Source organism: Tachypleus tridentatus, chromosome 13, assembly GCF_004210375.1.
Source record: "Tachypleus tridentatus isolate NWPU-2018 chromosome 13, ASM421037v1, whole genome shotgun sequence".
Taxonomy (NCBI): domain Eukaryota; kingdom Metazoa; phylum Arthropoda; class Merostomata; order Xiphosura; family Limulidae; genus Tachypleus; species Tachypleus tridentatus.
The window spans coordinates 230,597,621-230,622,906 of NC_134837.1; the positions used below are offsets into that span (position 1 = coordinate 230,597,621).

At 32.3% G+C, this 25,286-nt stretch overlaps 1 long non-coding RNA gene across 1 annotated transcript in view; it reads right to left on the reverse strand.

Moving 5' to 3' along the window:
- Window positions 1-927: 927 nt before the first annotated feature.
- Window positions 928-25,286, reverse strand: part of LOC143238694 (uncharacterized) — a 43,767-nt gene continuing 19,408 nt past the window's right edge. Inside the window, exons 2-3 of the long non-coding RNA XR_013020715.1 lie at window positions 11,637-11,690; window positions 928-2,285 (exon numbers count right to left, since the gene is read on the reverse strand). This is a non-coding gene — a long non-coding RNA (uncharacterized LOC143238694). The remainder of the gene's footprint in view (window positions 2,286-11,636; window positions 11,691-25,286) is intronic.

The window sequence follows — 25,286 nt, forward strand, 5'->3', positions numbered from 1 at the left end:
CTTTTCCAAGTTCTTCTTAAACATTACAATTCCGAATACACAAGAACATGTACACTACTGGAGGAAGTTTTGTGCCAAAGAAAGGTCACTCCTAGTTTTTGCTGTTATCTCAGATTATGTCCTCGAACAAACTTGCAGTTTGCAGCAAACTTTGTATTTTCAAAATTTGTCCTCTTTGATCTGTGATGAATTTACTATTATATATTTATTCTAATATCGACATTTGTTTAACTTAAATTTATATTTAGAAATGTACATAACTTATACTTTTAAATCTTCACTGTGAAATTCCTGCCTATTCAATAAAGTTGTAGAAAATTTTCGAGTGCAAGAATCAACAGTACATTTTTGTGCAAAAAACTAGTGCATCATCAGTATTGTTCTGTGAGCTGAAATTTCTAGAAACTCTCCTCACACATATAAATGTAGCAAACGCTACACGCCAAGAGACATTATTCTTTACTAATTTACCACTGTTAGTATACAATAAACCACTGAAGTTATAACTGCGATTAACACTTATTAATCGGGAACATAAGATATTTGACCAGGAACGTTTATAAATTTCGAACGTTACAAACTGTTTAACTTCAATGGATTAACATTGAATGTTAGTATTTTTACAACGGCATTATGTAAAATCAGCTGTGAAAAACTCCCGTATGATTAACGAAAAACCCAGAGCTAGCTAGCTCCCCGTTAAATGAATTGTACTTATATCAGCTCGAAATTAATTCGTTCATCGTGAACCTTCAATAAATATCAAGGGGTTCCGTATCAGGCAAAAGATTCAATATTGTGTGTAAGTTTGTAAAAATGTTGAATATAGATCATTATTTGTAATAACCGTTATTATATATTGTGCTATTGTTTGTATGTTAAAATATATTTGTATTAGAAAGAATAAAATTGTGGGTATCAGTCTTGTTGGCAAGTATCATAAAATGAATACATATAGACATTTATTAACTTCTAAATCTAAATTACAATTTAACTCAGTGTCAGGCTGTTTGGAATTTAAAGTTTCCCAATAATAAAAAAGGTTAAATAAAAAAAAACAAATCACATTCAAAGTAAATATTTTGATTAGTGACACCAAAATACCAATTTATTCCATGGTAATCTAGTCCACTTGTGTTTGAATAGTGAGTACCTATTATTACACTTATGTTATTTTGTTTTGTTGAATTTCGCGCAAAGCTACTCCATGGCTATCTGCGCTAATTTAGCAGTGTAAGACTAAAGAGAAGGCAGCTAGTCATCACCACCCACCGCCAACTCTTGGGCTACTCTGCCACCAACGTGAGATTGACCGTCACATTAAAACGCCCCCACAGCTGAAATGGCAAGCATGTTTGGTGTGAGGGGGATTCAAACCCGTGACCCTCAGAATACAAGTCGATTGCCTTTACCACCTGGCCATGCCGAGCCCTTATGTTAGTAATGAAGCCATTACCTTGCAAGGGAATAAAACGAGTGATAACTCGCGTGCCCCCCAGTGGCTCAGCGGTATGTCTGCGGACTTACAACGCTAAAATCTAGGTTTTGATACCCGTGGTGGGCAAAGCACAGATAGTCCATTGTGTAGCTTTGTGCTTAATTCAAAACAACAACAACAATAACTCGTGTATATGAAAGAAAATTATATTTATTCTTTGCACACAAATTGCCCAAGTATTTTATGTTGTAAACTTTCTTTGCTTTTAATTTGATGAGTAGGAACTCATTATGAGACAATAAAGTTTGAAGTGAGCTAGAATGGGTAAAAAAATGTTATTACAAGTAACAAAAGTATAGCGTTTCATAAATATTATGTAATCATTAGTGTTGGAACAGTATCGTTGCTGGAGCAGGGAGAAAACTTCTGGTGTTTTGGTCCAAAAACTTCAGAATGAATTGTGTCAGTGACATGTTATTAAGGTGTATCAAAGTCCTAGTGCGGCAACACATTTTTAGCTTATCAACATCAGTGATCGTGTCTATTTTATATATTCAAGGGTAGAAAAACTCCCAACACACAGCAACTTATAAAATCTTCTGTCCCTCTCCTATATTTGGGTATAGCTCTTATTTAAGAGAAGCAGTGATAAGGTAGTATTGTTTTTATCTTCCACAATTTGAACATCCCCTTTTTTTTATTTTACTCGATGTTGGTAGTGATAAGCTTGCTTGGAACATCGTGGTTTCTTTCCATACTTGAAGATCCTTGTCCATTTGCTTTCTTTCATTCCACTGGATATGCTTGTTGACTTGGACATCACTTTCTTTACTACACTTCTGAGTTGCTGTAATTTGAAAAAGTAGCATATTGTAGATTCCCGTACACTAAACCTCATATGCTTTTCTTAATGGTTTCTTTTATTTTTTTAGGTTTTTTCTATGTCACTCTTTATTGTTTTCATTATTCGACTTTTTAAATAATTTTCTTTTTAATGTCATGAGTTCTTTGTTTAAAGAGTATTTCCATGTTCTGATTATTAAAACATGGAATCAGCTAGTTTCTTCTCATTGTTTAATTAAGTGAAGTATTTTAATTTTAAGAAAATATATTGAATACCTCAAGCCTGTGTCAAAATATGACTAAAAGTAAGCTTAAGTCACTCTGTAGAGATTTAAGAAAATGATATTGTACAGAGTTCAGAAGATTCAAGAAATTAAGATGTTTTTATGCAATATGAAATTACATTCTGTTTTGAAAAATGAAACGTTTGAAAGACAAATTTATTTCTATAAATTGAGCAACATTTTTAGCTATAAACATAAGTGGTGGTAGTACTAAGAGAAACGAAATCTGCATAAAAGAAACAGCAGCAAAAATTTGTGCTGAAATGTTACTGAGCCACGAAATATCTGATGATGAACGCAACCTTGGGTAAAGATGATGAGTGCCTCAGCCCGTCAGGTATCTGCTGCTCATATAACAACGAACCGTACCCTAAACATCTACTTATAAATAAGTACTGTTTGCATTGAAATGAAAGGTAGTTAGACAGTGAAACTTTATAATGCAAGGCGTTCTACTTTCATTTTTATTACCTTCTATTCATGGCAAGGGTCAGTGGTTTAAAACTACGCCCTTTGTGTTCCGAAACTGCTATTAACCGGGCTTAGTATGTGACCCAGCAATCAGTTCAGTTATGTGAACCTGTTTTGCGTTTTACAAATTAAAGTATTGGGCTACAAATAACCGAAATTTAGCTGGATTTTATACCATCTTAACTACCCCTTATTTCTTCAACAGTAAACTAAACAAGTAGTGGTAAAATTACAGATTTTGAATTTCACGTTTTGTTACTCAAGGTGGTTTAGAAAATAGAAATTAAATATGATAGTTTATCGTTATCCAGAAAAAGTATCAACATTTTTCTCGCCTTATCTAAAATTAATTTTCGAGATCTCTAGAATTATTAAGGGTTCTTTCCTGGCACAACGTTGTTTAAACGCATAGATTGTGTGCACTCAAAGAGAAAAGAATCTAACTTGTTGGTGTAGTCTCCATTCTTTGTTTGGAATAAAGCTACACAATCAGCTATCTGTGCTCTGCCCACCACGGGTATCGAAGCCCAGTTTCGAAAAGTATGATTCTCCAGACATGCCGCTGTGTCACTAGGGGATGGCAAAAGTAGGTAGCTGCTCCCCTTACAATTCATAAAAAAAAAAGATGCGCTTATTATGATGCAAATTCAACATCGTAGTTAAATCAGATATTTTTTGTAATTTTTATTAAAAGTTTAAATTTGTGTTTAAGCCACATAACAGATATTATTTCAGCTTGTTGACTTACACAGTAAAAGCTGATTCCTACCATGCACGTGTTGTTCCCCCTTGAAAATATTTCTGTTGATGCCCACATTTACTCTTTGTGCTAAACAGAGAAAACTGAGAGAGAGTCAATTTAAAGCAGTTTAACGCAATATATGAAATAACTTTGAAATTTAGGACAACATAGATATAGACCTAGGTTAAAATGGGGGAATGCGATATAAACAGGATATCAAGGATAAAATACCGGTACTTTAGCGTAGAAAAAAAGTTTGTATTCTAGATTTTCTTTGTTAAAGCGATACAAAAACTCTTATGCAAGTTATAATCTGGTGCTGGAATACCTTTGTAATTTCTGAGTTGTTTTACGGTCTATTTGTTTCTTGTTAAGTAAAACGTTACACAAGGACTTAGTTACCTCAGCTCTATCCATGGCAGATGTTGAAACCAGACTTACCGCTAAGCCACAGGGGGCTTGATTTACAGAATTAGTTTAATAGCATACAATATTAACGAAAAGAAAGTCAATAATAACGTTATAATTATATAGAAACAAAGCTCTACAGTCGTGATTTAAAGTTTATTAAAATATTAATAGCAGGAGAAATAGTTAGAAATATTCAAGTTGTGTACTTAATAATAGTGTTAATGTAGTAACCAAGTTGCTGATTATATTTTGTTTAATAATGCACTTACAGAGGAAAAATATATTTAGTAACCTATCCCATGCCTTGCTATCATGAGCTCATTAATACACTTATAACGAGAAAATATAGAAACAATGACCTGTGACTTCTCGCATTTTACTTGTTAAACCCTAAATAGGAAAAACGTTGATAGATACTGAGTTTTGGGCTTGTTATTGTGCATTTATAGCACGAAAACCGAATTAGGAACCACACCATCTTGTGTTTAGTATAACACGCACAGAAAAAAAAAAACAAGCCGTGACTTCCTACAGTATGTGTAATAGCGTGACTTCCTACAGTATGTGTAATAGCAGGATCCTTGAAAAGTTCTAGTATAGTAAAGCTTGATATTAGTGAATATGAGCAGATAACCGTTAAAAGTGTATTACCATTTCATACTTAACAAATTCTTAAAAGTTGTCAACTTGATAACATCTTTGTACAGTTTGGTTAACATGTCTTTCAGCAAATATAAGGTTCACTTCAGGGTAGTGACTGTAGCTCATAAGTTGTTGATTTGTATTTATTTGAACTTTGGTTTTCAGTCACAACAAAGCAAGACTAAATCAAAACTGTTAATTTTACTAGCGTTTATAGCTGAATTAATGTTTAACCGAATTTCCAAGGTATATCGACAATATTGGTTATTTATCAAAACTTGTTCGTAAGAATACGTGTATTAATATTCTTGATATTTCATTATTTACTAAGTCTGCTTATTATTATGAATATCTTATACATGTTAGCTAGTACTCAACATTTAACTTCACTGATTTAGCTCTTCCTTATCATTTTGTTGAATATCTTCCTAAAAGAGGCAAAGAAGGAGCTTTAGCGTTGTAGTGAACAAAGTAATTCAACCATGTTGTTATTGATTTTGTCATAATGTCATATGCCCTCGAAGGCTTACCAGGTGTTCTAAGCATCGACATAAATACATTGATTTTAATTCTGAGCCTCCAAGTTGTATAACTTCAGGGAAAATAATTCTGTTGCTTTTATCCTGGTGCTCTGTTTGTTCAATCCAGGGATTTTGACAATCTTTAGCATAAACAGTTTATCTCTCATGTCAAATCTGGAAATTATCATTTTAATTACCATCATATTGTCCTATTTCCTTAACTTTATACGTTACTAAAGCTATAAAACACATGATTAATTCTAATTTACTTTGGTTTGTTGATTTTATGGCTTGTTTCCATAGTAAACGCAATTTTGTAAAGGAAGAAGTATCATTACCTGTATAATTTGACTTCAAAAATCTATTAAACTAACCCTGTCTACCCATAGCTAGATAATGTAGCTGTCGTTTTGAACATTGAAGTTGTCGTTGACAGTGTTAAAATTAATGAGCTTAGGAAAATAGGTGTTTTCCGCTAAGAAGGTCGGCTTTAGCTCTCTCCTTATAACTATTTATGTAGACGTTCTTTCTGCGTCAAAATTCAAAACACGTATTTGAAGGTTAAGCGATCATGATAAGCAAAAAGTAATAAAACAAAATTTACTGTTTTTATTAACGTGTAATATTTAGAATTATGTTAAATCTATATCATCATTTTAAAAGATACTTTACAATAACTCTTACGAACGATAAGCCATTTCCAAAATGATACCGATATAATCATTCGGAAACATGATACACGTTCAATGTTAGATCTGTTATTCAAATTTTTAATTCCTTTGATGGCGAGAAAACCCACTTGTAGAGAAAATTATATACTTAAAAACGGCTGGTATGGGTAGAGAATTAAACAACCGCCTTCAAACATGTAGTCAACTATCGGTCAGTAACCCTTTCTTTCTTTGTGAACTTAACGATGACCGAAGAAGGTCGAAATGTTGTTCGCTCCTCTGTTAGTACTCTCTCTATCCATACCAGCCGTTTTTAAATATATAATTTTAATTACTTTGTACTTTTCTCAAATTATACTTTCTTTAGGGCCCAAAAATCAATTATACGACACTTTAAAGAGAGTATATCTAGTTTTCAATGTATAAATCCTGTTTGCTCTCACGTATAACATGTTATTAATGATTTGCTGCTTTCTGTGTTTTAATACATTATGTTTCCTTATAACACAAAATTGCTTATTAGAGTAACAGGTTAGTAAAAAAATTCTTACTAAAAATAAACTTAATTTATAGTTAACAACTCTGAAACCAGAATGTTCTCACACATATCACTGTGTACTTGGAAATGCAATGGCTAATATTGCGTACGTAAAACGTATATGACCGGGACTACATAAGAAGTAACTACGAAGAAAAGCTCATTAGTTAAATACAGTTTAAAATTTTGTTTTGACACAAGTCCTATGATGATACGAAAATACTTCATATTTCTTCCTATTGTTTTATAAAAATAATCAAATGTTAGTTTAGTTTTCTTGTACTATGTTATTCTGTATTTTATGTCGTCCAACTTTTTACAATCAATAATTGTGATTTACATTTGAAAAGAAAAAGGCCTGTCTGTATACCGTACACTCTGTGTTCTGATGATAAATGATAAATACCACTTCTCTTTATAGTCCGGTATAGTCAGGTTGTTAGGGCGATCGACTACTAACCTGAGGGTCACGGAATTGAGTCCTCGTCACACCAAACATGCTCGCCCTTTGAAATGAGAGGGCGTTATAATGGTACAGTCAATCCAACTATTCGTTGGTAAAAGAGTAGCCGAAGAGTTGGTGATGACTAGCTGCTTTTCGTCTAGTCTTACACTAAAGTATGTATAGTAGGCGCAGATAGCTCTCATGTAGCTTTGTGTCAAATTCAAAAAACAAACTTTATTTTACACAACTGCTTTTTAAAATTAACATTTATATTCACAGTTTATATGTAATCTTTACTGTCATAGCATGCTAATAATCTAGATCAAAACATTTAATTACCAGTACTTAAAATGGATGACACACTTATGTTCTGATTTATTCTACCAGTGACCTCAGTTTGCCTCAGCAATGAAAAGTGTTTTTTTTCTAACAACAGTGTTGTGTAGTGTGTGCACTTGGAGATTAGTTGCAGTGTGTTTGCTTTGAAATTTGTCTCCCTATTGATGATCCCTTAATTTTAAGCCTTGTTACTTAATATTAATAGTGTGCCAAGGTGTAAAATAATGCAAGATAATAAACCTGGGAAGAAATAAAGTATTTTAATATATAATGTTGTTAAATATTTGCCTATATGTTCATTACTGGTAACTTATTTAATCTCTGTAAACCACACCTCCAAGGTATTTCAACGTAATATTCACAAAAGCATTAGGAATATATTAAAGTGTTTATTAGCAGTGAATTAAACAACTTACTTGAAGCAAAGTGATGGTGGTTACTATTTATGTTCCGACATGGGTAATTTTCCCATGATGTTCCTTCTGTAGTATTTATCCAAAGGTAAAATGTTTTTATATTGTAAAATTCGCACAATTAAATCACTCACAAGCAACACAGTGTGAATTGTTTAAAGTTTAGCAATTTAAATAATGATATAAGCTGTACGAAAAAAAAACCACAGCTTGAACGGTTACGTTAACTATTAACAAATTTTTCATTTTTTCTCAAAATTGAAAAACAATCTTAGTGTTTCTAAATTGTTGAAGTAATACAACAAGCATCAGAATACGAATTATTCAGTTGGTGCATCAACAAGAGATTGGTTTAGATAACTTGTGTAATGGAACATTCTGGTGTATTATACTTTCTCCCTGTCGCGCCAAACATGCTCGCCCTCCCAGCCGTGGGAGCGTTATAATGTTACGGTCAATCCCACTATTCGTTGGTAAAAGAGTAGCCCAAGAGTTGGCGGTGGGTGGTGATGACTAGCTGCCTTCCCTCTAGTCTTACACTGCTAAATTAGGGACGGCTAGCACAGATAGCCCTCGAGTAGCTATGTACGAAATTAAAAAAAATAAACAAAACAAACAAACGTATTATACTTTCATTGTTCACATGTTTAAATCATGCTTGGTTCACAATTATAAATAACCCCTTAGTATCGGAGTGGCTATGATTAAAGTTCAATGTCTATGCATATTTATGGCGTTCGAAAAATAATAGTTGATATTTGACGTATTGAAACCATTGATTAGTTTACATCAATATTTAAGATATAATGGTATGATTCATAAGAGTCTTTGATATTTGTTAGAATAATGACATATTTCGTTTAGGATATGGTTTCTCCGAAGAATTCCCAACAATTGTTTTTTGAGTTTCAAACTGCTCTTCTACTTAAACCATGGATGTTAACCTTTTTAAGTAGCTGTATTCTAGCCACCTATTTAGAGAGTTAGACAACTAATATTCCTTGGTTTTAAATTTATGATGCACAGGCCACTTGGGATCCCTATGTAACTTCCAATAGTGTATTTATTAGCACATTTATAATTAATTAACAAAACTATACTGATATGAATCGGATCATCCTTAACATGTAGCGAATTCTCGTAAAGTATTTTTAACACAGTACTGTGGAAATAAATCATTATGAATTCAAATCTGTAAATCCCGTTATGCATTTATTAATATACATATAACAGGAATAAACATTTATAAACCTCTCTTTCTGACTTTCAATAGACAATGTATTAACATATTTATTACCAAAAGATATTAGATAAAGCAAAAGATGGGACTTAAAATAGTGTGTTTATTAAGACATTTATGAAGGGAATATTTATAAACAAAGATGTATGACTTCCCATTATCAATCAAGATTTATGACTTTTCATACTATATTTATTAACACATTTATAATGTAAAGAAATAGTTATAAATATTGTATTTATTAATACACTTACTGCGCAAAGAACTATTCGTAAACTAAGCTGTAGTGTATTTGGTAACGAACTTTTAACGGACATTTATAAACGAAGCTCTGTGACTTACCGCTCTATATTTGTTAACACTCTAATAATAACATAAGTATTTATATACTAAGCTCAATGTTTCCCTTGTTGTATTTATTATGGAGCTTATAATAGAAAATAATATTTGTTAATACTCTTGTAGCGTAAATACATAATTATAAACAACGATCTGTCTCTTTTCATAGAATATTTAGCCATGTATTTACAAGGAAAAGCTTCAAACAAGATCTACGTTTGTAGTAACGCATAATTTACGAAATGTGGACCGTGTAGTGAAAGTTCTATGCAGTTTTGTTGTTGCTGTTTTTTATATTCTTACATTTATAAATATTTTTTTGCTTGGTTTGTTGTTAATAAAAAAGCTTCTCAATAGGTTGCCTCTGTTGTGCTACAACGGGTATTGAATACCCGTTTTAGATATATAAGAGTTCAGACTTACCAGTAAGCCACTGGGAAGCTTTTATAATATGAAACAAAACTGTAAAGTAAACATCATGGTTTATCAATTAATGTTTAATACAAAAAACGTATACAGACCCATGTGATTGCTCATCGTAAGTAAAACTGTTAAGTTCTTTAAACCAAATCATGTGATCGTTATAATGAGCTTTTAACAGAATTTGTATTATATTAGGTTGAGGAATAATTCGTGAGCGTTTTTAAATAATTTCATTCAAGTATTACATGCAAGACTATACAATACTTCAATGCATGAACACATTACACCCAAAACATTTATTATGATACTTTATTTCATGTAATACCTAGGTATATAGTATGCATTGTTTTAAACGAAATTGCAAGAAATTAAATGCGAAAAGCAGATGGTGTCGAAAATGCTCGATTTTGTCCACTTGACATTCCATTTAATGAGCTGAAAATGAAAGCAAAAATTAAAGACATATGAAAATCAAACACACCATCTATTAGAGCAAAAAATTATCTACCAAATGACATGAAATATTTTGCGAAAGCGTTTCATTTATGAATATATTTTTTAACTTGAAAAAACGCTCACGAATTATTCCTCAACCCAATATTTTCTATGTTATAATTTGGGTGTTTCCTAACCATGGTGACGGAATAATAAAACTTTGTCTACTTTATCGGTGAATTTCACTAACCTGTATTCGAGACTATATGCGCTAGCCGTCCATACTTTTGAAGTGACAGATTAGAGTTGAGGCTGCTAATCAACATGCACATGAGTTACTCTTTAGCAACGAGTATTTGGGATTAACATTTACACTATAACATTCCCATGGCTGAAAGGGTGAACATATTTGGTGAGGGATTCGAGTCCACGACCTGAAAGTTGAGGGCTAAGCACCCGAACCACCAGGCCATGGCTGAGCTAGCTTTGTCTTGACTACTTCAGTTCTAAATATGAGAAACAAATAATGAAAAAGCAGCTGGTTCAGTAATTGTGAATGAAGTAAAGTATTTAATAAGAAGTTACTTGAATATTAGTTGAGAATTTTATGTTGTATTCAATGAGTCGATTCTTAATGAGACATTAATGCCATGATAATTGCTCGGGGTAGACATCGAGTATTATCTTTTCTGCCATTCAGTTACGTGGTTATTTACGAGTTACTTTATTAACCAAAGCGAAGTAATTTAGGGTGAGGTACTATTAGCTTATTATTTATAGTCAAACAGCGTTTGTGAACTTAGGCCTACAACTTGTGTTAAAGTGAAAGTATTCTGTAGAAAGTGTTATAGAAGAAATAAATTAATTCGTTATTGTTAAATACACTTATTTGTTTGGAATTAAGCACAATGATACACAATGGTTTCTAGCGCTATAAGGAGCAGACACATCCATGTGTCCATGGGGGGTGGGGAGATTAAGTCAAATTGTACTTTACGCTATTGTCGCCAAAAATTAAAAAATATCTTCCGAATTATAAAACACTTACAACACTGTTGTTATAAGTGCAGGTTATTTTGGTGAAAATTAAATAGAAGTTTGACTAAGCTTTAACGTGATAACGCAATCATGAAACAAGATCGATATTTTACTGGAGACAATGAAACAGTTAAAGAGAATAGAAAAGAAAGATATTAAAAATTAGAAAATCGGGACAGGAGATTAGAAGAAATGTTAGAAAATAAAAGAATGCCAATAAGAAATCATGCATTTGACAAACTAATGGATAAAAGAGTACCATGGGAAGCATATTGTGGCTCAGATCGAAATACTGATGGAATAGTAAATAACAAGCTATTCATCTTAGTGCTAATTTAATAAAAATTAACATTAAATAACCATTCAGATGACAGTTGTCAAAATGCCAAACATCAACACTTACCTTATCCAACAGATTTGGAGCGACACAACAGAAAAACGAATCCAGAGCAAATTTCTGAAACAAGATACGAAAGAAAGAAATTATCTTAGCTAACTTGTGAAAAATTTTAAAAGTTTTGTCCAATAACGTAACAAGAATTTTCTCATGAATTTATGTAACAAATTTATAGATTCCATAAAAACGGACACCAGTAGTACAGTTGGATGTCAGCGGACTTTTATTGCCGGAAAACATGTTTAGATACCAGTGGTGTGCACAGCACTAATAGCCCTTTGTGTAGCTTTGTGCATAATACCAAAACAAGCAAACAAAATCCATGAAAATGAGTATATGAAAATTTGGTTGAGAAAAACTAGCAGTGCATCTTTATAGGAAGCACTTTAAGTGTCAATTGTAACAGAATATGTTAAACTTGCAGAGAAAATGTTAAAGAAATCATCTAGAAGAAAAAGGATCATCATACCCAGTAGTATCGAAATATCAACTATGTCTAACAACAGTCCATTATAAGTGAAAAGATTAGTTAGAAAATGTGTGACACAGAATGAAGGAAATAAATAGGCACTGCAGAAAAAAAATATTGAATAAAAATTATTTTCAAATAATACCGAAAAGCATGCATTGTTATTTGTGTAGAAAACCTGACCATTACATCTTAGACCGTGAAGAATCAACAGCTAGTACATCAAGGATACAACGTTCCAAGGATGAGTCTTCAAGCCAAACCAAACTAAACAAACAGCAAATGGTACCAGACATTGGGAATGAAGTTATTGTACCACCAATAGGTCATATGTATTCGTTCCAAGACTTACAAAAATAAAGTTACCTTTAGTAACTGAGTCAAACAGAATCAAAATCCGTCATGTTCTAATGAATTTAATAGTTGAAAGAACTATCGTGGATCTATGGAATGAAAAAGAGTCATAACATTCGAATCCAATCTAGATGGCACATGCAAGATGTGAAACTGTACTGGTAATTTCACGTTAGAAAGCATCTAAAGTAGTCACTTATAAGGCGAGACATAGGAATTGTGATATCAAAGATCTGTATAACCAAGAATCTAGTGGTCTTGCAGGTAATCAATGCCGAAGATTACATTATTTTCATATAATATCTGCACATTTTTCCCAGCAAACTTCATGAATTACCCAAATAAATAAAATTTATTGAAGAAACAACTCCAATATATCAATTACAAAGATAATTCCGACTTTTAAAACAGAGAAAGATTTTTGAATAACAAGAAGTGAATAGCTGAATAGTCAAGTCCTGGTCCATGACCTCGAAAAATTGTTGGTGAGTGAATGGCCAACTGGAAAACTCCAAATAAAATTTGTCAACAGAAAGTCAACAACCTGAGAAACCCATCGTTCTTTTCGTTATCACTTTCAGTAGCTCTACAATGATGAGGCTACCAGTAGATATATACAAATAGATGTCCATGAAAACTCTACAAATGACAGAAGAACATGTGACGAAAAGGATAAGAGGTTATATCATCTGTATACCACAGCTTTCGTAAAAAAATGCCAAAAAGATGACTTGATAAATAGACAGTTCAGTATAATGTTGTATTTTTATTGAGATTCTTTAAGGATTTAAGGACTCCATAATCCAGTAAATGGACAGTGTTGTAAGTGACATTTTTATTCATATAATTTAGTTGTTAGCTAGAAGAAGTTGCTTAATTATGATGTAAGCACCAAGATCTTTCACATAATATCTAGTGACAATGCTTTATTAATTATAAACGTGTGTGTATGTGGTTTTTCATAACAAAGCCACATCGAGAATCGAATCCCTGATTTTAGCGTTGTAATTCTGAAGACTTACCTCTATTTCATGAGTAATGAAGAAAAAGTTAGCTCAGTAATTGTTAATTCAGTGAAGTATGAGATGAGGAATTTTGACATTTCTTAAGTGACATTGCAAAGCATCTTTTATATGACTTTTAAAAGCTTTAAATGATATTAATGCAAATCTAAAAGGACTACAATTACTGTCAAAATATTTATCATTTCTACTGAAAAGAGAAGTAGCTCTAGCCAACTTCTAGTCTTGTGACAGTTGCACATTTTTCAAGGACTTAGAAAAATGATAGCAAATGGTTCACACATCCAGTCATTCCCACTTTTTTTAATAAACTCAGAATCAATATGACTATCTTGTTCGATCTTGTTTCCATCTCGCCAAATATTGGTCTTTCAGTGTCATCCCACAAAGACCCTAACCCAACCTAACGTTTTGCTTATCTTTAATGTATTTAAGAAATCCTTGCAACTTATTTTTTACATTTTTAATCAATCTTTTTACACAAAGTTTTCGATTTCCTAAAATCCACTTTCACAAACTCTTTTAATTTTACATATTTTTACAAGTATCCCACCAATGTAGTGAAGTTGAATTTCTTATATATTTAAATATTCTGTGTTAGCCCAACAATTGGCTGCGTGTGGTGTTAAATAGCTATCTTCCCTCCTGTCTGTCACTGCTAAATTAGGAAAAGCGGATATAGAAAGTGCTTGTGAAATTTTATGCAAAATACGATCCAAACTAATATCTTTTGTGTTTTTTATTCACAGCCACCATTTTTTGTCTATAAGAAATATTCCTATCTAGAATATTTAAAAATTTGTTTAAATGAATTTTCACATTTGATCAATTTTTCCAGCTAATTCAGTTGCCCAATTTACTGCACATACTTATTGTCTCGTCTCCTCAAAATTTCATTTTGAAAAAATTTAGAACCAAAAGCTAATTTTTTTACTTATTTACATATAGAGCAAAATATCAAATTTAATTAAGAAATTATCACTCACTTGCACCTAAATAATCCCATTCTCTGCTCTATCGACCATTTCTTTATTAGACGTAAACAATAAATCTAAACTAGCATTTGTTGAAGAATGATATTTTCTGTCTTGTGATGTGACTAAAAATCTCCAACCTATATACCAGAAATTGAAATAATTATAACCTACTTAACAGTTAAATTATTTACCTCTCTGTAGAGGTTTTTATAAATTTCATTAGTTTCATCTAGTGGTCTGAATAAATTGCAGTTATAAAGAAAACACTAACTGAAACTCAAATAGGCTCAACCTCAGTGCTATTAGATTTGATATTATTAAATTGAACAGGTTGTGACTCACACTTTACATATAAAGATACCCTTCCCTTATTTTTTGTACTTACTAAATATTAAACAACCTATAAAGCTATATTTTAAAGAAACTCATTTCGTTATGAATATTTACATTTAGCCAGGTCTTAGTTATTCTCATGATATGAAAATTCTTCGTTGTAACTGTTGCCTACCTTTAAAACTATATTTATATTTTGTTTACACACAATAACCCTCTGTATATGCTTATTATTTTGGCCCTTTCCATTGACTAATCCTAGTTTGAAGTTGTTCTCATAGTTGAGTGAATATCCCTTTTAAACAAAAACGAAACCTTGGCAGAGGTATAGTTTAGAGAAAGAGAAGTCTGAGGAATTCTCTCCCCAACAGGAACGTTATAGTTCATCTCGACCCCGCTTATGGAACATTATTTATCTGTACGTGGGAATCTTCCTGTATTTTAATTTGACTTGTTTGAGGCAATGAAGTGAGGTGGGACAATATGAGAATATCGATTGAGAAAGCTGAGCGACACAAAGGCGGCAAAAAGGAAGTGGACAAGTCCAGAGCCCTTCGGCCGAAAAGAAGCAAGCCGCTGACCAACCCCGCGATAATCAGTGGAACGTCTCGTGATCAGGACCACTTAGTGGCTGGGATCTATAAATCCAAGTGCCTTAGAATCTGTTGTGGGAGGAAACGTTTCCGAGAAAACCCACTTTCACAGGACAGGTGCTGAATATTCTACCTGTCCTGTGCCCAGAGTTGAAAGAGAAAAAACCAACAAAAACATGCATAAACATAAACATATATATACCTTATTTATGTTGTGTGTTTTATTGAATGATATGTGGCTGTTGAGATAGGTTGTATGGTGAGGTCTATTTTGTAGGAGCGCTGGCTAATTTCTATAGTGACCCAGTTAGTTCACTTTTGCTTTTAAGTAATATTTGTATGCTAATGCTTAGCCTATTCCTAAGGGTGGGTAGATTACTGATTTTGTGTATATAGTTAGCAGGTGTGTATGTTGGTAATTGGTTTTCTGCTCTTAGTATATATTATTTTGTTGTATTTGGATCTTCTGTAGTGTGTTGTTAGACGTGTTGCATGTGACTTGACATCCATATTCTATTAACGGACGGATGTAAACCTTGTATATTTGAATGATGGTTTCAGGTGAGCAGCCAGAATGCTTGCTAACTATGGTCAAACAATGTGAAATACGTTTTTTAGATGGATAAATGTGTGTTGTTGACATGTTTTTTTCCGTGTTAATCTAGCGTTTAATGTGATGCCAAGGAATGTGATGTGCTTGCTCATGTTAATAGGCGAGCTGCCGAATGAGATGTTTACCTTTCCAGCGTTTTTCTGTGCCTCTTTAATTTCCTGTAAGAAGTGATTGCCTGTGTTTTTGTTAGGTTTAAAGCCACTCACTCTCCACGTGTTGCTTCAGCACACGCCAGTATTTAGTGATTTCTGACCGCGAGACATGGCCATTAGCGAGTTCCTAGTAATACTCCAGATAGCAATGTCGTCAGCGTATTGTTAATTGTAAATATAAGTTAGACTAGGGTTCACTATTGAAAATAATGTAAAGAAGTAGCGAGTGGACGGATCCTTGGGACACTCCTGCAGTGATTTTGAAAGATTTGGATTTGTTGACACTTACTTGAGCTATTCTATCTGTAAGGATGTTCGATATTCATCTGATAATAGTATGATATACTTTCAAGTTGTTTAATTTATACTTGATAGCGTTATGCTAGACGCTGTCAAATGCTTTTTGAACATTTAAAAATACGCCTATGGTTACCTAATTGTTGTTGAATGCTTTGTAAACTGATTCGGTGAGTCGTGTGAGGTGATCTATTGTTTCTCTATTTTTTCTGGAAGCGTTTTGAGATTCGGGGAGGATGTTATTTGTTTCACAGAAATGAAGGAGGAGATTTGATATTACTTTCTCCATCAGTTTGCCAAGACAACTTGACAGGCTGATGAGGCGAAATTTTTCAGGATTAGTCCTGTTTGTTTGTTTCTTGGGAACAGTGGTGATGACAGCTTTTTTCCAAGTGTAAGGGTAATAACCTGTGGTTAGTGAAAGATTCATGATGTTTGTGAGATATTGCAATAGAAGATTGGAACCTTTTTTGAAAATAATATTAGAAATTTGATCATGTCCGGGGGAAGTGTTTTTTTCAAATTTTTAATGTTAATTTTGAGTTCAGTGTTGTTGATTTTTTTATTAATTGAACTGGAATGGCTGTTTAGAATGTTACTGGGGAATTGTGGCGTAAGGAAGATTTATTTGTATGTATGTAGTCGTTCACATGTTGTTGGTGTTGTGTGTCAAAGTCAGCAGAGAATTCGTAATAGTCGGCGAGTAGATCGGCTTTCTCTAAGTCCGTCCTCGAGATTATGTTGTCGTGTGTGATGTGTTAGAGTAAGTAATTCGTGTTTTTGTCCTAGGAAGTGCTCTTAAATTTTTTCCAAAATTCTTTTGGGTTATTCTTAGTTCTTTCTAAGTATTTACAAAAGTTAAGCCAACTTATTTCTTTTGATATTTTAACTTGTTGTTTAATTTTTGCGTTTGTTTAAACAAGCCAACCCTACCCTATTTAAATGTAAACCATGAATTCCAAAAACATTCCTTTTTCCCAATGAATTGTTCCCATAAGCCTAACCGGCCAACCTGATCTTCCTTAAATATTAACCTATACTTAGTATCCATCCCTTCTGAAGTGCTTATAATTTCATCTTTACAGTTTGAATAACTGTTGGATAAGGTTCAACAAAAATAATTTATTGAACTGTAACAACACTTATTATATATATTATAAAACTTAGCACTTACAAAAATATAGTTAATAAACATGTGCTTGTTCAGGACTTGATATTAACGTTTGCTTATGTTTATATTTCAGAACAAAGCAAGAAGAAAAAACCTAATTCCAAAAAACAACAAGAAGAATATAACGTTCAAAATCATTTTTCTACAATAATGACAATTTCGAATGGCCATCAGCAATAATTCACTAACTACGAGGGCTGTTCAAAAAATACGCGGACTGTTTTAATTTCGCGGCTCCAGTTGGTTCCAGAGGAATCCGCTTGGTGTCGCTAGGTTTGTACAGATCAGCTGATTACGACGCCATTTCCCGATTGCAGATATCTTCATTTGTGTATTAGCTACGCGGTTTTAAGTGAAGTGCGATTTTTTCGTTTGGCGGATTTCAGAATGAATGACCTGAAGGAGCAACGACTTGCTGTGAAATTTTGTGTTAAACTTGGAAAATCTGCGACTGAAACTTTTGCTATGCTTAACACGGCTTACGGTGATGTTGCTATGAAGCGTACGGCATGTTTCAAGTGGCATGAACGTTTTAAGGATGGTCGACAGTCCATTGAAGATGATGAGCGTCCTGGACGTCCTTCCACGTCAACTGACGACCCATACGTCAACAAAATCAACACCCTGATGCGAGCAAATCGACGTCTGACTATCAGGGAGCTTGCTGAAGAGTGTGGGATATCAGTTGGATCTTGTTACGAGATTTTGACCGAAAAATTGAAGATGCATCGCGTTGCTGCGAAATTCAGCCCTCAGAACTCGTGAGTTTTTGGCCAAACGCTCGATCACTGTTCTTCCCCACCCCCGTACTCACCTGACCTTGCTCCTTACGATTTTTTCTTGTTCCTCAAACTCAAAAGATCCTTGAAAGGAAGAAGATTTCAGACGATTCCCGAGATTAAGGCAAATGCGACGAAGAAGCTGGAGGACATTACAAAAGAAGCGTACCAGGACTGTTTCAACAAGTGGAAACAAAGTTGGGATAAGTGTGTGCGTTGGGGAGGAGAGTACTTTAAAGGGGTCCCAGACCTGTAACTTCTAAATAAAGTACATTTTTTTTATGACGTCAGTCCGCGTATTTTTTGAACAGACCTCGTATATCGTGATTCCATTTTATCAAGAACAATAGATACAATATAATTCACTATCTCAAAAAACACTGATAATATTTGCAATTTCCTATAAAATATCCCAGTTTTCGTATCCTTACTTTTAACTCCCTCTTTACAGTTTAAGTAGAGATACTTTACAAGAAGAATACATTTCATGTTTTTGAATCTTAAATTTGATCTTATCTACCTTTCAGTTTTGTTTCAGCTAACTGAAAGTTTAATAGTTCTGTTATGTGGTTGTAATGCCTTTTGTGAATAAGACAGAGTACGTTCTATTAAACGAAGAGAGAGGAAATACTAGCAGTAGCCCTTTGTCTTGTTAGAAAACGACCTCAAAGTCTTTTGAAGTTCACATTTTTGTTTTGTTGCAACTGTCTATGACATTACGATCTTCTTTGATGATGAGGAATTTTGACTAGGGAAAAATATCTTTATATTAGAAGTATGAATTACACTTAATCTACGATCTTCAAATTTATACACTAATGAAGTAACACACTTCTTAACTTCCAAAGGCTCATTCCACCTTGGAGAAAATATTACAATATAGGTATTTACTACAGAATATAATGGAAGTGTCCTTAATAATATTAAATCACCTATATCAAATGTGTCTGGGTGTCTCTTACAATTGAAGACTTGTCGTTGTCACTTTCAAGCCTTTTAAATGTTGGATCTTTCTTTCTGAATGATATATCGTAATTATTCTGTTCATTCATCTATGGTTTTAGATGCTTTTGAGTATTTCGTTAGTCAGTCCCAAGGGAAGAAAATATTTCATCCCAGATAAATTTTGGCTGGTCTGTAAATTGAAGACTCACAAATATAAGTTTTAATAGCTACAGAAAATAAAATAAATGATTATCTTAAATTTTATGATATTTTAAACTGTAAGCAGACATAATTCTGTCTATATTTCTATTTTATCTTTCAATAACGTTAGACTGACTGTCATATGAAATTGTAAAGATATGTTTATTTCTCATAGCTTTACAAGTTTCATCCATTTAAATGAGACACAAAATGTGGTTCATTATTTGATAAAATAATCTTTGAAATACCATATCTACACACACTTATTATTTTTTTCACAATCACCTTCACATTTATTTATTTAAGAGAATATGATTTAACACATTTATTGAAATAATCTGTTAGAATCAACAAATAACTATTTCTTGTAATAGATTTATAATAAAGTTATATGATGTTTACTCTTATTATTTCATCAGGTTCCATCAGTTTAGTTGTTTGCACAAATCCAGCAGACCACTTCTAATCAACTTTAGTGGTTTGACAAACATGACATGACATATATTTTAAATCAGTTTCTCATACCAGGCTAATATCCTTTCTTAATAATTTTTATAGTTTCTCTGACAACTGGATAACCAGTCACAGAATGTTCGCGCAGTTCCATTAACACCACCAGTCTCAACCCTTTTTGTGAAATAAAGAACAATTTTACTCGTCGTTATATTGTGTTTGGATTAATTCACAAACTGTGAAAATATATAATAATATTTTGTTAGCACTCTAGGTTTTAAACAAATGTAAAAATGTTTATTTTTATCATCTTGTTCAGTAGCCAATTTTGCTCTTGTGTTAAATTGAACAATGGCAAAAATGTAAAGATGACAGCTTGCTGATGTCCAATTCTGGGCTTCTTCTGGGAGAGATTAGTCGGATGTATAGATAGGGTAATTAGTAACTGATTCTGATTTAATGAAATTGGGAAAAGTTATGAATGTGATTTTTGTATGAGAAAAAGAAAGTTAAGCCTAAATAGTGAATCTCCATTAAGAAGGACTGTGTCCATTTCGTTAGAGGGGGAGACAGTGAATCTTGTTGAGAATAGTGAGCTTGATTTAAATATGGGGGAGGCAGATATGAAGTGGCTTAAGACAAAAGTTACTGAAATTTTGTCAAGACTTGATGACTTTCACTTAATTAAAGTAAAGGTCGAAGAATTAGTGACTTCCCTTTCAATTTTATTCAGAGAAGGTAGAAACTATGAGTAAGGATATCACAACTTTGAGAGCTGAAGTTAAGGAGTGTAAACAGGAAAATAAAACATTAAAGCATGAAAATGAAGAATTGTGGAAGGAGATGGCAAGTTTTCGGAGGAAGATGTGTGACGCGGAACAATATTCTTATAACTATAATGTTTTGATTGGAGGTATTCCAGAGAAGCCTAATGAGAATTTGCAAGAAGTTGTTGAGAAGATTACAACTACTTTTGGGGTTGACTGTGCTCCTACAGATATTGACACTGTTCGTCGTATAGGAAAGAAAACAACTGAAAATAAGAGTCCGAGACAGATTGTTGTTAAGTTTTGTCGTAAGCAAATTAAATTTGATCTGCTTAAACTTAAGAAAACTAAATTTCGCTCTCTTAATACTAATGATCTTAAGGTCTGTAATGAATCTTATCCAGTTTATGTTAACGAACATATCTCCCAATATTATCGTGATATTTTCATGCAAGCAAAACGAAAACAAAAAGATCTTGGCTATAAATTTCTTTGGGTATCGAATGGTAATATTCTTATAAGGAAATCAGAAACTACTCAGCCCGTTGTTTTACGCTGCTTGATTGATCTTAATAATTTATAAATACTGCAATGGCTGATGATTTTGATGATATTGTTGGTGTTACACCAACTTTGTCTTCTCTTTCTGATTTACCAAATGTTTTTTCTGTTGGTCATTTAAATTTAATACATGTTAACATTCGAAGTCTTACTCAAAATTTTGACCAATTTCTTGTTTTTTTACAATCAAGCGTTGTTAAATTTCATATAATAGCTTTTCTGAAACTTGGTTTGTTGAGGATGGATTTGTTGCCTTTTCGATTCCAGGTTACTCCTTTTATTCTTCATCTTCTGGTCTAAATAAGGCTAGTGGAGTGGCAGTTTTTGTTAAATTTGAGATACTGACTATGATAAAAGAAGTACAGTACATTAAGTCTGATGCTTTAATTTTATTTTGTATGATTCAAAATAAGAAATTTAATCTCTTTGTTGTTTATCGATCTCCTAGATTGCCTGTATTGAAATTTATTGATGAGCTTTCATTAGAATTGAATTTATACAAATATGATATTAATATACTTGTTGGTGATTTTAATATAGATGTTTTGGCATTTGATGATGTTTGTTATAAGAATGCATATTTTAAGTTTTTGTCTGAGAACAATCTTCGTATTATTATTTCTTCTCCTACACGGATAACCAATGTTACTAATTCTTGTATTGATCATTTTTTAATTAGTGGAAATACTGTTAAAAATTGTTATTCTTATATTGTTGAGAGTTTTTGACCGATCATTTTCCAATTGTTTTATGTATAGACATTTTATCGGATCTAGAACATGTCTCAAATGTTCAAAAGATTAAGTATAATGATTTGAGTTCTTGTTTGAATTTTTCAGATTGGTCTTGTGTTATGAATTGTTCTGATGTTAATGTTGCTTATGATAATTTTGCTGAAGTGTTAACTGATTGTATTCAAAGTTGTACTACTACTGTTTCTGTGTCACGAAAGTTTAGAAAAATTAAGCCATGGATTACCAGTGAATTGGTTTTGTTAATGATTAAAAGAGATAAGTTAAAAAAGAAAGTACATCAATTTCCTGATGATATTTATCTAAAGATTAGATTTAAGTGTTTAAGGAATTATGTTGTTAGCTTGACCCGTAAGACTAAATGGACTTATTATCATAACCTGTTTAAGAATGCTAAAACTATTAAACAGAATTGGAATATTGTTAACTCTATTATTGATGTTAAAAAAAAATAAATTTTGTAATTTTGGTACTACTGATTTATCTGATTTGAATTATTTTTTTGTTAATGTTGCTAAATCTACTTGCTCCGATCCTAAATTTTGTTCTCAGGGCATGCCTCCTGCTCCTTCTTCTTCTTGTTACCTATATCCTGTTACTGTATCTGAAACTATGAATAATATTTTCTCCTTATCAAATTCAGCTTCTAATGGTGTAGATGGTGTTTCGGTTAAGATTTTGAAAGCTAATGCTAATCTTTTTGCACCAATTTTGACTTTTTTAATTAATTTATCTTTTACTCAAGGGAAGTTTCCTAATGCTTTAAAGTTATCATTGGTCATTCCTATTTATAAATCTGGTAATATTTTTGATTTTACGAATTATAGACCTATTTCCTTATTAATACATTTCTCTAAACTATTTGAAAAATCTATGAAGATTAGAATTTTATCATTTCTTGATAGACATTCAGTTTTGTCTCCTTCTCAATTTGGCTTTCGGCCTGGGCTTGGAACGTAGGTTGCTGTTGCTAAACTTGTGGGAAGTATTACAGAAGCTTTGGATTCTGATCTTCATCCAATTGCTGTTTTTCTTGACTTTTGATTCTGTTAATCATAAAATTTTGTTAAATAAATTATCTTATTATGGTTTTAGAGGCATTGTTTTTGATTGGTTTTTTTCTCTTACTTTCACAATAGAAAGAAGTCGGTTTGTATCCATAATAATTATAGTGATTGGCTTACAATTAATGTTGGAGTACCACAATGTTCTGTTCTGGGCCCTTTATTATTTCTCATTTATATAAATGATATTCTTTACCAACAGTTTTCTGGAGATATTCAAGCCTATGCCGATGATATTGCTGTTGTTTATAGTAAGCCAAATCTAATTAATGAAGCCATTATTTCTAGTGATCTTAATAAAATTAAAAATTGGCTTTTCTGTAATGGCTTATCCTTAAATATATCTAAATCTTTTCTTCTTCAGTTTAACCTTTATGGTGTCATTCCAGCTTTTCCCTCTATTTTTTATCATTCCAATGATTGTTATACTTACCCTAATTGTAAGTGTCCCAAATTGACTCAAGTTTCCTCTGTTAAATATTTAGGAATTATTTTAGATCGAAAATTAAATTGGCAATTTCATATTAATTCTTTAGTTAATAAATTAAAATATAGTTCTATGCTAATTTTTGAACTTAGTCATTGTGCTCCTTATCATATTTTGTTAAGTGTATATTATGCTCTCTTTCAATCTTTCTTACAATATTGTATTTCAATTTGGGGTGGCACATATAAGACCTTTTTAATTCCTATTCACAAGTTGCAAAAAAGTGTTTTCTCTTATTTTACCCATAGGCTTGATACCGATTTCAGTAAATTTAACTCCCCTCTTTCATATGATAAACTTTATTTATATTTTTTAGCTTTATCTACAATGCATGTTTCTTTTAATAGGCCTATTAAACTCACTTCATATTTTACACGACTTCAATCTTTTTTTCCAATTAATGTACCCACACCACGTAAAACAGTTACACTTCATCAATATCTTTATTTGGCACCTCGTATTCATAATTTTATTCCTTATAGTATAAGATCTTCTATTAATCGTGTTAAACAAAAGAAATACTTAAAACAATGGATCTTAAATACTGATGATAATATTCTGGGAACTTTATTTTGATTTTGTAAGTTTTGATTTTACTTTATTATGTGTTTAACCATCACAGGACGAGTTAACTCTTTGTTGATGGTTTTATATTGTTATTTGATTTTTTGTGTCTAATTTATTGCTTAATAAATTTATTATTATTATTATTATTATTCTCTTTTCCTTTTTTGTGAGTTATTCAACTGTTAAGCCCTGCAACTTTAATAACCAATGCATCAGTCTGACAGCTAACTTTGAGCTGTCTGTAACCATTTTAAAATAATATTGTCAGTTATAACTGTAAATTCTTCTCCACCTAAGTATATGGTAATTTTTTTCTACAGCTAGAAATTCTAACTCTGTAGTATATTGCTCATTTCTGCATAGTTCATTCTTCTACTGGCATATGCTATGATATTTTTCTGACACAAAATTGTTCCTAATTTTACATTTGAATTATCAGTAAAATTATCAAAAAATCATGTTCACCTTTTCTTGAAAGTTGAAAGACAAGGGATTTACATGAATTCTGGTTTAATTTCCGAAATGCATCCTCAAACAGTGGAGATCATTTTCACTTGATATGTACTGGCCACACTTGTTATGTTTAACAAATATTTGTATACTATCTTATTTCACACGACACACGTAATCAGACATAAAGGAAAAATATACTTCTTCACTTGATACACATGAGTCTTCAATGAGGAGGCTTAGGGATCCTTATCTCTCAAATTTCTAGGTAGCAATGTAAGATATGTCATATATGCGCTACAGGATAAAATTAACATTCAATTACCAGCTAAGAAAGTCACGTAGTAAGACTGCTGACTGAATGAGCTAAGAAAACCTTACTTAATGAGCCCCTGTTGGTGATTTTAGATACCATGTAAGCATTAATTTCATCATCAAATTACCACTCTTGTATTAATTAGAATAGTTGTTTGTTCGAGAAACCAAGACCTGGAATAGCTTGGCTACTCTTTATTTCTGAGCCCTTGTTTCGTGGTGTAACATATCATATGTGCACTCAAAGTACAATTACTACTCGTGTATCAACTATGATAGCCATGTAGTCTAAAGATTGCTGACTAAAAGGATTTAACAACCATTGTTTTTAAGT